The following is a 12,114-nucleotide window of genomic DNA, read 5'->3' on the forward strand; positions in this document are numbered from 1 at the left end:
GTCTTCGAGTGAGAGCCCTACTCCCCGACCTGCCTATCTTGGATTAGCCAGCCCCTGCGGCTGCATGAATCAGGAGAACCCTCCGGCCTAACCCACGGATTTGGAATGTTCTAGCCTCTACAACTGCAGGAGCCATTTCCTTTACATAAATCTATCTATATAGATATTTTACACTTTAGTGGTTTTGCTCCTCTAGAGAACCGAGCCTAAGACAATGACCTATTCATTAAAATACATTTTTCAATGACATAAATGGTGACTATACACATAAACTTCACCATATGGAATACAAAGGAATCAAATCGACTACATCTGTGAAAAGCATCAATGGAGAAGCTCAATATCATCATTTAGAGCAAGGTCAGGGGCTAACTGTGGAACAGACTGTCAATTGCTCGTATACTAGTTCAAGTTGAAGCTGAAGAAAATTAAAACAAGCCTATGAGAGACAAAGCACAACCTTGAGTATGTTACACCTGAATTTAGAGACCATCTCAAAAATAGATTTGACACACATTGAACACTAACGACCTAAGACCAGATCAATTATGAGACGACATCAAGTACATCATACATGAAGAAAGCAGAAGCTCATTAAAAAGACAGGAAAGACAGAAAGAAAAGACCAAAATGGAGGTCAGAAGAGACACTGAAACTTTCTCTTGAACATAGAGCAGCTAAAGTGAATGGAAGAAATGATGAAGTAAAAGAGGACAACAGGAGATTTCAAAGGGAGGCTGGAGAAGATAAAGTAAAAAATTATAATGACATATGAAAAGACCTAGAGTTAGAAAATCAAAAGGGAAGAATGTGCTAGGCATTTCTCAAGCTGAAAGAACAGAAATAAGAATTCAAACCTGGAGGGGCCCTACTAAAGGATTCTATCAGCTAAATATGAATTGATGTAGAAAGTATCAAAAGAAGATGGAAGGAATATACAGAGTCACTGTATCAAAAGAATTGGTCAATGTTCAACCATTTTAGGAGGTAACATAAGATCAAGAATTAGTAGTACTGGAGAAAGAAATCTAAGCTGCACTAATGTGCCCCTGACCCAAGCCATGGTATTTTAGATCACTTCCTATACAGGAACACTGGACAATGAATAAGGATGACTGAAGAAGAATCGTTCCATTTGAATTATGGTGTTTACAAAGAATGTTGAATATACTGTGGACTGCCAGAAGAATGAACAAATCTGTCTTGGAAGAAGGGCAGCCAGACTGCTCCTTAGAAGTGAAGATGGTCTCAAGTTCTTCGAACAGGCTATCAGGAGGGACCAGTCCCTGGAGAAGAACATCATGACTGGTAAAATATAGGGTCCACAGAAAAGAGTAAGACCTTTAATGAGATGAATTGACATAGTGGCCGCAACAATGGGCTCAAACATAGCAACGATTGTGAGGGTGGTGCAGGACCAGGCAGTTTTCGTTCTGTTCTATATAAGGTCTATATGAGTCAGAACTGATTCCACAGCCCCTAACAACAGAGGAACCACTAAAAATAATATTAAAGAAGAGTTGTAGATAAGAAGCTAATAGATGAAATAAAAAGTAATACTAAAATGTTTTATTAATACAAAGAAAATAGGAATAGAACAACATAAGAATGAAAAAAGAAGGGGTAATTGATAAATGAAGAGCAAAATGGTAGATATAGCCCAACCGTGTCAATAATTACATTAAATGCAAGTGAACTCAACATGCAAGTTATAAGGCAGAAATTTTAGGCTGGTTAAAAAAGTCAGACCCAACTAAATGCTGTCTACAAAACATATGTTTTGGTAAAGACAAAATACTGAAACTAAAAGAATGGACTAGATATATAATGAAAACAAACAAACAAACGAAAAGATAAGCAAGTTGATGTGGCTATACTGATATCAGGAAAAACAAACAAAAAATAAATTGGTCTTCGTTAACTTTGAAATACTACATTCTTCAAAAGACAATATTAAGAATATGAAAAAGCAAGCCACAGACTAAGAGAAAATATTAACAACACACATATTTGGCAAAAAACCTGTATCCACAATATGTATAAAACCAAACCCACTGCCACTGAGTTGATTTGAACTCACAGCCACCCTACAGGACAGAGTAGAACTGTCCCATAAGATTTCCAAGGCTGTAAATCTATTGGGTAGCTGACTGCCACTTCTTTCTCCTGTGGAGTGGCTGATGGATTCTAAATGCCAACCTTGTTAAGTAATCAGCCAAGCGTTTTAACCACACATGCTACCTGGGCTAATATATATATATATACACATATACATAAATATATATATGAAAAAACCAAACCCACTGCCGTTGAGTCGATTCTGACTCATAGCGACCCTATAGGACAGAGTAGAACTGCCCCATGGAGTTTCCAAGGAGCGCCTGGTGGATTCAAACTGCAGACCATTTGGTTAGCAGCCGTAGCACTTAACCACTACACCACCAGGGTTTCCATACACACACACACACACACATACACATATATATACATAAATATATACATACACACACATATACACACACACGAATAAAACAAAAACCCATAAAACAAGACAAATATCCTAATTAAAAAATTAGCAATCTGTTTGAATAGACACTTCACAAAACAAGATACACGACGACCAATAAGGAAGCATATAAAAAGTGTTCAACATCATTATTCTTCAGGTATATGCCAATTAAATTCAAAATGATATGCTAAATCCCATCCACTAGAATGATACTAGAAATTAAAAGACTAACAGTACCAAATAGTGAAGAGAACAGAGCAAATGAACATCTCATACCCTGCTTTGGGAGTATAAAAAGGGTGTGACATTTTGCAGAGCAAGTATAATGTTAAATATACCCTTATCATGTGTCTCACTCCTAAATACTTACCCCATAGAAATCAAAACACACATCCTTAAATGATTCGTACAAGAATGTTCACAGCAGCTTTATTCATAACAGTAAAAATTGGAAAACTACACACGTTTATCAATAAATACATGGATAAACAAATTGCAGTCCATTCATACAATAGGAATATAGTCAATAACAACACCAAAAATAAATTACTAGTACATACAACATGGGCGAGTCTCACAGGAATTACGTAGAAAGAGCCCGACACTAGTGAATAAACACCATTTGATTCCATTTATATGAAATTCTAAACAGACCAAACTAATCTATATGGATAGAAATCAGATCAATGTTTACCTGACAAGAGGTCCATTGTTTGGGAAGAGGGACAAGAGAACTTTCTGGAGATATGGAAATCACTATACTGTGATTGAAGTAGTTTCTCAGGTATATATGCCCATCAAAAGACATCAAACTGTACACTCAGAATGTGTGAATTTCATTGTATATAAATCACACTTCAGTAATTGATTAAAAAAAAATGGAGTCAAATGATATTTCCAGATCCATCTAGGCTCCCTCTACTGTGTTCTCTCAACCATTTGTGCTGTAAGAGATGTCTCGTATGGGATGTTTAGTTGATGGGTATGTTCAAGGATTGCAGAGTAACCAGGTGAAGCAGAAAAAAGGACAGAATATTACCTTCCCTATTCTGTAATTAAAAAAAAAAAACAACAACAGAAAGAAAACCAACGCATTGCCCATTGCTGTCCTGTCAAGTCCAACTCATAGTGACCCTGTTTCTGTAATTAGTCACGTCTAAATGCCTGCGTCGCGTATCTCAGGAAGGTGGTAATGGGGTTAATTCGTTCTAACAGAAACCACAACTTTCTTCATGCTCTCCCCTCTAGCGAGTTGCTAATTGTATTAAGAATAGACTCATTGTTTGGAAAATCAGACAAGTTAAATTCTGTCATCCAAGACTGACTCATCCATGGTCACGTCACAGAACTAAGTCCGTTTCTAACTAAAATAGACCCATTGCAGATGGTCATAGATGGCAGCATGTCATGCACCCCTAATTTTGAAATTTCCAATTTTTTCCTTAGGATTATCATTTTTTATCGTTACTCATAACATCCATTAATAACACTATCAGAAATGGTATCCAATTATGCTTTTGATTTACTGCTTTAAACATTCTGCATTTTCTAGATTAAATTTCTTAACTCCACACACCATTTATGCTGTTTACAGTTTACTAGCTTACATACTTTGTTACCTTAGAGGTGTTTACCAATTTTGTCTCTTTACAGTCTTCCAAAGCTCATAGAGTCTAATGTTTTCTACTCTGCTTAGATTATTGTGTTGTCATTAAAATTTGTTTTGGCTTCTTCCCAGCTCTTCCATCAGTATGTTATAATCTCACAATTTAAATGTCTAATTTATTTCCCCGTGTTCCTGATGTTATTGAAATTGGCTAGAGCTCTCTGGAAAGGATCCCAAAGCCTTAATAGGCACCAAGGTAACAAAACATTTTGTCTCCTTTCATTTTTCTATTTTCATTATACTAACACAATAAAATATTTAACCTGCAATCAGATGGAAATTAATACACTTTTTTGATTTGTTTGTTTAGAGAGAGAGAAATGACTTTGACTTAAATAAACTTGCTTTTAGGTTTTCTCCATTCAGGAAGAAAGCATTGTTAAAAATAGAATGCTGAGAAGTTAATTTTAATAAAACAGTAATTTTCAAAGATACCTCACAGCTAGAGATAATCCTATAAGGGGGGAAATGGAACAGTTTATCTTCATTGTCCTTTTAGGCTGATGTGTCTATAAATTGATTAACCCGATAAACACAGTGACTCTATTGAAGTTAAAAAAAAAAAAAAACGATCTTGAGATTTTTTTGCTTTGCCTCTCAAGAGTTTCCTTTCCGAAATTTTATTCATCCCTGATATAAACTTTTAAAATTCATTTAAATCATTTTTAAATTCAATCCAAAAATTGATAGCTTTAACATGGCAGAACAGCAGAACACATTGCTGGATTTGGAGCGTCTGTTTCTCTCAGTTCATGAGGTTCCCTGAAGACAACTGTCTTGGCTTTCCAGATATCTTCATTCATGGAAACCATCCTGCTGACCAGGAGAAAAGGTGATACTGTCAAATGTCAGAGTTTAGCATTTCCACACTCATTTATTCCACAAATGTTCACTGAGCTGCCGCTAAGCCCTGAGCTACATAGAGCGCTGAAGGCAAAAATGACTGACTGTAGCCCTTAGGGCATTTACAGTTGGAGGAGGGAGAGAAAACAGACTAACGAATGCCATAAGAGAGTAAATAGAGGTAGAGCTAATTTCAATTAGTGCCTCTATTCCCACTGCCACGTAACAAACCACCCTAAAACATAGCAGCTTAAAACATCAGTTTATTTTTACCTCTCTGGTGCTCTATGTTGCCAGGGACCAGATACATAGTTGGTGCTTGGGTTTTTCATGCTGTTGCAGTCAGATGTTGCTGGGCCTGGGCTAACCTTAAGGCTTGACTGTGCTGGACATCCAAGATGGCACAACACGCAGCTAACAGTTGATTCTGGCTGTATCTTGATAGCTCAGCTGGGATTGTCAGCTGTGGCTGCTCCATATCACTTGGTCTTCTCACAACATGGTGGCTGGTCTCCTGGAGGGAACATCCCAAGAGCAAGCTTTTCAAGAGGAAGCTTCCAGGCTAGTTAAAGGGCACCTCCACTCTCTTAGGATGTCATGTATGCTGAGCTCTATTGTCAAAGCAGTCACAGGGGCCACCCAGACTCAATAGGGTCAAGAAATAAACCTTGCCTCACAATGAGGCTGGGACAAGGCCACATTGCAAAAGAGCATTTGATGCAGTTAACTTTGGAAAACACAATTTATATCAGATCTACGAAGGTTCCTGCAAATGAATGATATTCATGCCAAAATCATCAAAATAATAAAAGGTAAATCTATTGAACATTTCTTAGGTTTATGTGCAAAGCACTGGTCCTTGTGCCTTTACATATATTAGCTCATTTAGTCCTTAAAACTAAACTAAGCAGTAGATAATTATTATTATTTTCATGCTACAGGTAAGAAAACTGAGGCACAAAACATAAAACAAATGGGAAGTTTACATGTCCGTTAAGAAGTTAGAGCCACCTATAATTCATTGCATTGCATCCTATAGGACTTATCCTTTATTACATTACATTATCACTACTGAATAGGGGTTATCTGAAGAACAGGTAGACAAGGGCTCTGGCAAATTAAACATGTGTAGAAGATCTCAGTACATAGATGGTCTGGTGAGGTGGAGGAAGAAGAAGAAAACAGTGCAGCTAGAGCAAGAAGAAGGAGGGCTGGGCAAGTGTGGAGATTAGAAAGAGTCAAGGGCATGTTGTGAGGCTCTGGAGGCATGTCTAGGTTTTAGATGTTCTTCTAAGGAAGGAGTAATGCCTCTGAAATATTTTAAGCATGGGAGTTCTTTGATAAAACATATGATTTTCAAAGATCACTGCAGGTGCTGCGTGCGGGTTGGATTGAAAAGGGAATGGGGTGACAGCAAGAAGGGAAACCAGGGCACAGTTAGGAGTTGTTCATGTGGGAGATGAAGGATGCAACAAGAGTGGTACTGGGAGGGATACAGAAAAGCAGACCAGTACGACATGGGCATATTTTGGAAAGGATGGACCTGCAGGCTTGGAGGAGGGATACAGGAGCTAGGTGTCACCAGTGGCCACAGATTTATGTCCTAAAGACTGTGTGGATGGTGCTACCAGTTTCTGAGGTGGGGAACACTGCAGAAAGGGCAGGTCTGAAGAGACCACCAAGAGCTTGTTGATCTTCTTCCTTGCTTCACTCTACTGAAAGTCTGCACTGAAGACAGGAAGAAATTGCTAATACAGCCACAATAGATTATATGTTTTGAGTCTATTTGAGTCTGTATGTGTGCTCATACCCACCTCTCCAGCAGCTGATATGGAAAATCTTGGATAATATAAACAAAAATCAACCATATTTTGGCTTGAAAGGGGGCAGGGTTTGCAGGTAACATTGGTGTCTGCCACTGTCCTCATTGTGAGAGTCTTCAGGAACTTGGCTGTGAAGACCTGGGGCCTCGTTTTGTGAATCTGTCATATGATTTGACCAACAGAAAGCTGGATCTCAGCATAGAGATGATTAGGTGAGGGGGAGGAAGGGACAGAAAACCTGTGTGAGCTCAGGCAGCACACATAAGGGAACAGATAGAATCCAACTCATGCTACTCCCACGTTGAGATTTTCTAACCATGGTGCCTTACAAATATATGAGACCAAATGGGCAGCTCCTGTCCAAAAGCAGGATGAGAAGGCAGGAGGGGATGGGAACTGGGCAAACGGACACAGGGAAACTGGGAGTGGAAAGGGGGAGCATGCTGTGATGTTGTGGGGATTGCAACCAATGTCACAAAACAACATGTGTGTAAATGTTTGCATGGGAAGTTAACTAGAGCTGTAAATTTTTACTTAAAGCAGAATTAAAAAAAAAAAAAAAAAGACAAAAGCAGAACCCACTTTAGAGGCTAGATGAGTCTTGACTTCTTCCAAGGACAAGGGAGTGTTTTCCAGCCGTGATGAGAGTGGTGACAAGGCTGTCAGCACCGTGCATTTGAAAGGCATTTTCCTGGGTTCCTAGCTAAAGAAGAGGTGTTTCATTCTTGTGAAATCACCAGTTTCAGATGGGAAACAACCCTGTAACTGTGACCATAACAGTACTTTGCCCTCCAAAGCTAAGGTAAAAAAAAAAATAAATGTGACTTAAATGGAGATTATAGATCACCATTTCCTCGAAAGACGACATTGCTCACAGCTTCAAAGTAGCTCTTTTGGGTTTCAAACAGGTCGGATATATCCGTTGTATTGACTTTCTTTCAGATCTCGATGCTCTGAGAACAGTTTCTTATTGGTATTTATTTTGCTCTAAATTAGCTATTTGCTTATTGACCCAAAATAGTTATCATCCCAGCTGGAGATATATTGGAACTCTGGTTGCCAAACAAATATTCAGCAAAAGATGAATAAAAGCATATGGGGAGGAAAACCCCACCAAGTCTGGCCTGCCGGTGTTCTGGAAGGCACTCTGGCAGGCATCCATGTGCCCCGCTGAACGCGGCATCCAGGCCTGACAGTGATCGATTTAACAGTGGGAAGGTATTAATGATATTCAGCGCTGATGGCTGAGCCACTTCACCATCATTTGCATTTCCATTCATCATCTCTGCATTTATCATTATGAGGAGGACGCCAGAGCTAATTAAAGTCTGGGCTAACAGGGTGGCAGGGGAGTTGGGTGGCTACTAACTCTGAGGACAGCCTGGGAAAGTTTCCAGCAGAAAGACACCAACCTTACACCAAACCCAATTAACTTAATTCTTAACGAAACCAATGGAGGCTCTTTCATTTGAGTAGACTGGAAGGTTAATACACACCTCCTATTCTATGCTTAAAACAAGGGCTTGGTGGCAACACCTTGGCCGTAGTGTTTCCTCATCCTACCTCCTCAACTCCACCCAAGTCCAGCTTTGAAAATCCTTACATTTAAAAAAAAATCTTAATTACAGAAACTTCACCTTTTTTTTTGTTTGTGTGGCACTGCACATTTCTCTATTGCTGTTTCAAAATTAATCCCTCTGGAATTTTCTATAAATTTAACATAAAAGACACATTCTGGACCATGTATTTCCTATTTGAATATGCTAGTGCACATATTCAGAATAGAATTGCATCCCTATAATTCATTTGTAGTACAAATTCCTCACAAGTTATGATTTTCAAATTAGTTTTCACCATGGTCAAAATTTCCTCAACGTTTTTCCACCAGTATATATTTTTTTTTTTATCCATGGCAATAAATGGCATTGTTAAAGGTTGGAATTCAATTTTTCTTTTATGAGTTTTAATTAGAGACTGATGTTTGATTCTTCTTCACCACCACATACCAGGCCTATAGTACATTTTTTTAGGGAGTTCACTTCAGTTCTCCATCCTGAAATTGATTCAGGAAAATTGAATATGCTTCCTTGGAGAAAAGATATATATATATGGAAACCCTGGTGGTGTAGTGGTTAAGTGCTACGGCTGCTAACCAAAGGGTCGGCAGTTCAAATCCGCCAGGCGCTCCTTGGAAACTCTGTGGGGCAGTTCTACTCTGTCTTTTAGTGTTGCTATGAGTCAGAATCGACTCGACGGCACTGGGTTTGGTTTGGGGTTTTATGTATATATGTATATATATGTGTGTACATATATATATACATATATTTAGAAGGAAGGGAGCCCTGGTGGTACAGTGGTTAAGAGCTGACCGAAAGATGAAAAAAAAAAATTTTTTTTTTTTTTTTGTAGGGAGTTGGAATTTACTAGCTGATCCTTGGAAACCCTATGGGCCAGTTCTACTCTGTCCTATAGGGTGGCTATGAGTAGGAATCGACTAGATGGCAAAGGTTTTTTTTTTTTTTTTTTTGTATAGTGGGGTGGTGGGCAAGATTGATCTTGACCATTTGTAGAATTGGGGGGTACACAAAGGGAGTCCCCCCACTCTCCCCTCCTTAAAAGCTCTTCACCTGACTATGTAACAGAAAGAGGAAAGATGATTAGTGGCTAAAATTAATGATACTGATCCCCCAAAATGATTTAGTCCTTATGTATGGCAAAGTTTCAAAAAAACTCCCTCCCTTGTGAAATGTAGGGCAAGGGGCATTTCCTGGAAGAGACGGAAAATTGGCATTTGTGCCTACCCTGTACCAGGTTGAAATCAGGTCTTCTATTGCAGACATCAGGCCATCTCTGCCTCCCAGAGGGGTCCCTCATGCAAAACCACTTGCCCGGTTGACTGTCCCCTTCCACACACTGCTATCAGAGAAGCAGAGTGCAGTGTTTGGGGGCACACAGACTCTGGAGCCAGGTGTCCTGGCCGGTGTCTGCATCTGTACTCAGGATTGATGACAGAAACCTCCTGGATTCTGGTGACAGCTAAGACATGGGGAGAGCAGAGTACATAGTGAGGGGCCCGTCATTGTGAGCATTCGTTCTTTTCCAGTCCTGGTTGTATGCTGATCACTCAAGCACGGGCTTTAGAAGAGGGAAAAGGTGAGGAACAGTGAAGGCATAAAAAACCAACAACTAAAACAACAACAACAACCCCATTGTCCTTCAGTCTATACGGACTCATGGTGACCCCACATGTGTCAGTCAGAGCTGGATTACCCAAAAAGCAAGATTCGCACGGGCACAGCTGCACCTTCCCACCAATCTGCAGTGCACAATTTTACCGTTCCTCCACTGATGTTTTAAAAATCATGTGAAATTGGTCACCACAGATCAGCAAGTAAATACAACTAAGCCCATGCGTACCTTGCTCAATGCAATCTGGTGCATACTGCGCTTACTGGTCAGTCTGCCCCTGCGTCAGTGTAGAACTTTGCTCGATAGGGATCTCAGTGGTTGTGATCTTTCAGAAGCAGATCATCAGGACTTTATTCTGAACCACATCTAGGTGGATTTGAACTGATTGGAATTATGCAAACTTTCAGAGAGGGCCTCTGGAATCCCAGGCCAGTCCTGCCCACGCGATTCCATTTCTCCCTCCCTCCGGGGCATCAGTGGGGGCCCACCTGTGGCCAATCCATTTACGACCTCTGTAGAATCACAGGCTCTCTGCCATAAATGCAGTAGTTTGAGTGCAGTAACAGGAAAGGCATTGTGATACAATAGTCAGAAATATGTATTTCAGGAGGAATGATACAAAAGTTTAACACTGGTGAAATTAAGCTCTCTTTTTACTGCCAAATTAATAGCAACCTAAAAGCTAGTTCACCATCTTGACTATTGCATTTCTGTACTAATTTAGCTCAGAAATGAGCTAAATTGTTCTGAATTTACACTAGGAGCACATAGCTAGAATTGACACGGTCTGGCCAGAATTGAACTCTCCTAAACTAGTTTTTTTTTTTTTTAACTAGAGGTGAACACTTAGCATGAAAAATGCAGAAATTCATCCACTACACCATTAATTATCCTATCCTTCATTAAGCCACTAATCTTGTGGTTCACCAAAGATATAAAGTAACTGATTTTCCATTTCATAATTTAATTCCAGGGAGCCCAATTCTCCGAGTGTATAAACTCCTCCCAGGAGGAAGTTCAGCATCGTTATCATCAATACAGTCATCATTATCCATTATTATCACTTAAATACATTTATTAAGCACTTAATTGTGCAAAGCACTGACTAGACAGTGCACAGAGAACAAGGAGAACTGAACTTCTTGCTTTCTACTAAAGTATTGGACATGCAAGAGAGCGAATGCCAAGACAAACCAAGACAGAAATAGAACATTAAACAAACCACCAAGAAGTATGCTTAGATAAGACATAGGAATGGGAGAAATTTCACACCCCACGAGTCACAATCAACTAGAAGGCACTGGGTCTGATTTTGCTTTTATCAAAGTGACTGAGAATTTTTATCTTAGTTCTTCTCTCTTAACTGAACAGAAGTAGGTAGGGTTTTAAGCAACTTCCAGAAACATCAGGACAGGTCCTGTGCTGTGGACGAGATCTCAGGTGCTATTGGAAAGCCAAAGGAAAAAAAACTGCCTTGTGAAGCATGAAGGGAAAGGCCATGGGAGACCTCCATCACATCTGGAAGCTCCACTTGGGACATGCAGACTTCTGGGGACATATGTATCTCCCGGGGCACTCATGGCATTACTGAATTTGAATGAACACCGTAGTATCAAATAATGAAGACTTTGAATAACAAGGACCTTTCAAATGACTTTTAGAATCATGACTTTGGCACTTGTGTTCACTCTTTGATATAAACCCCCCAAAAAACCAAACCCACTGCCATCAAGTCAATTCCAACTCATAGTGGCCCTATAGGACAGTGTAGAACTGCCCCATAGAATTTCCAAGGAGCACCTGGTAGATTCGAACTACTGACTTCTTGATTAGCAGCTGTAGCACTTAACCACTACACCACCAGGGTTTCCTCTTTGATGTAACAAGTACTAAATTTTGTTTATAAAGCAGGAGAGTGAAAAATGGAAGCACAGTGAGGCAGCAGATCCCCGGAAAGAAGGTGGGGCCAGGAGTCAGGAGACACACATTCCAGGCTAGGCACCTTCTCTTTGGTACAGGTGACCACAAGATATACCTACACATGTGGTCACCATGAGTTGGAGTTGACTGGACAGCAACTGGAT

This window comes from Elephas maximus, chromosome 2, assembly GCF_024166365.1.
Source record: "Elephas maximus indicus isolate mEleMax1 chromosome 2, mEleMax1 primary haplotype, whole genome shotgun sequence".
Taxonomy (NCBI): Eukaryota; Metazoa; Chordata; class Mammalia; order Proboscidea; family Elephantidae; genus Elephas; species Elephas maximus.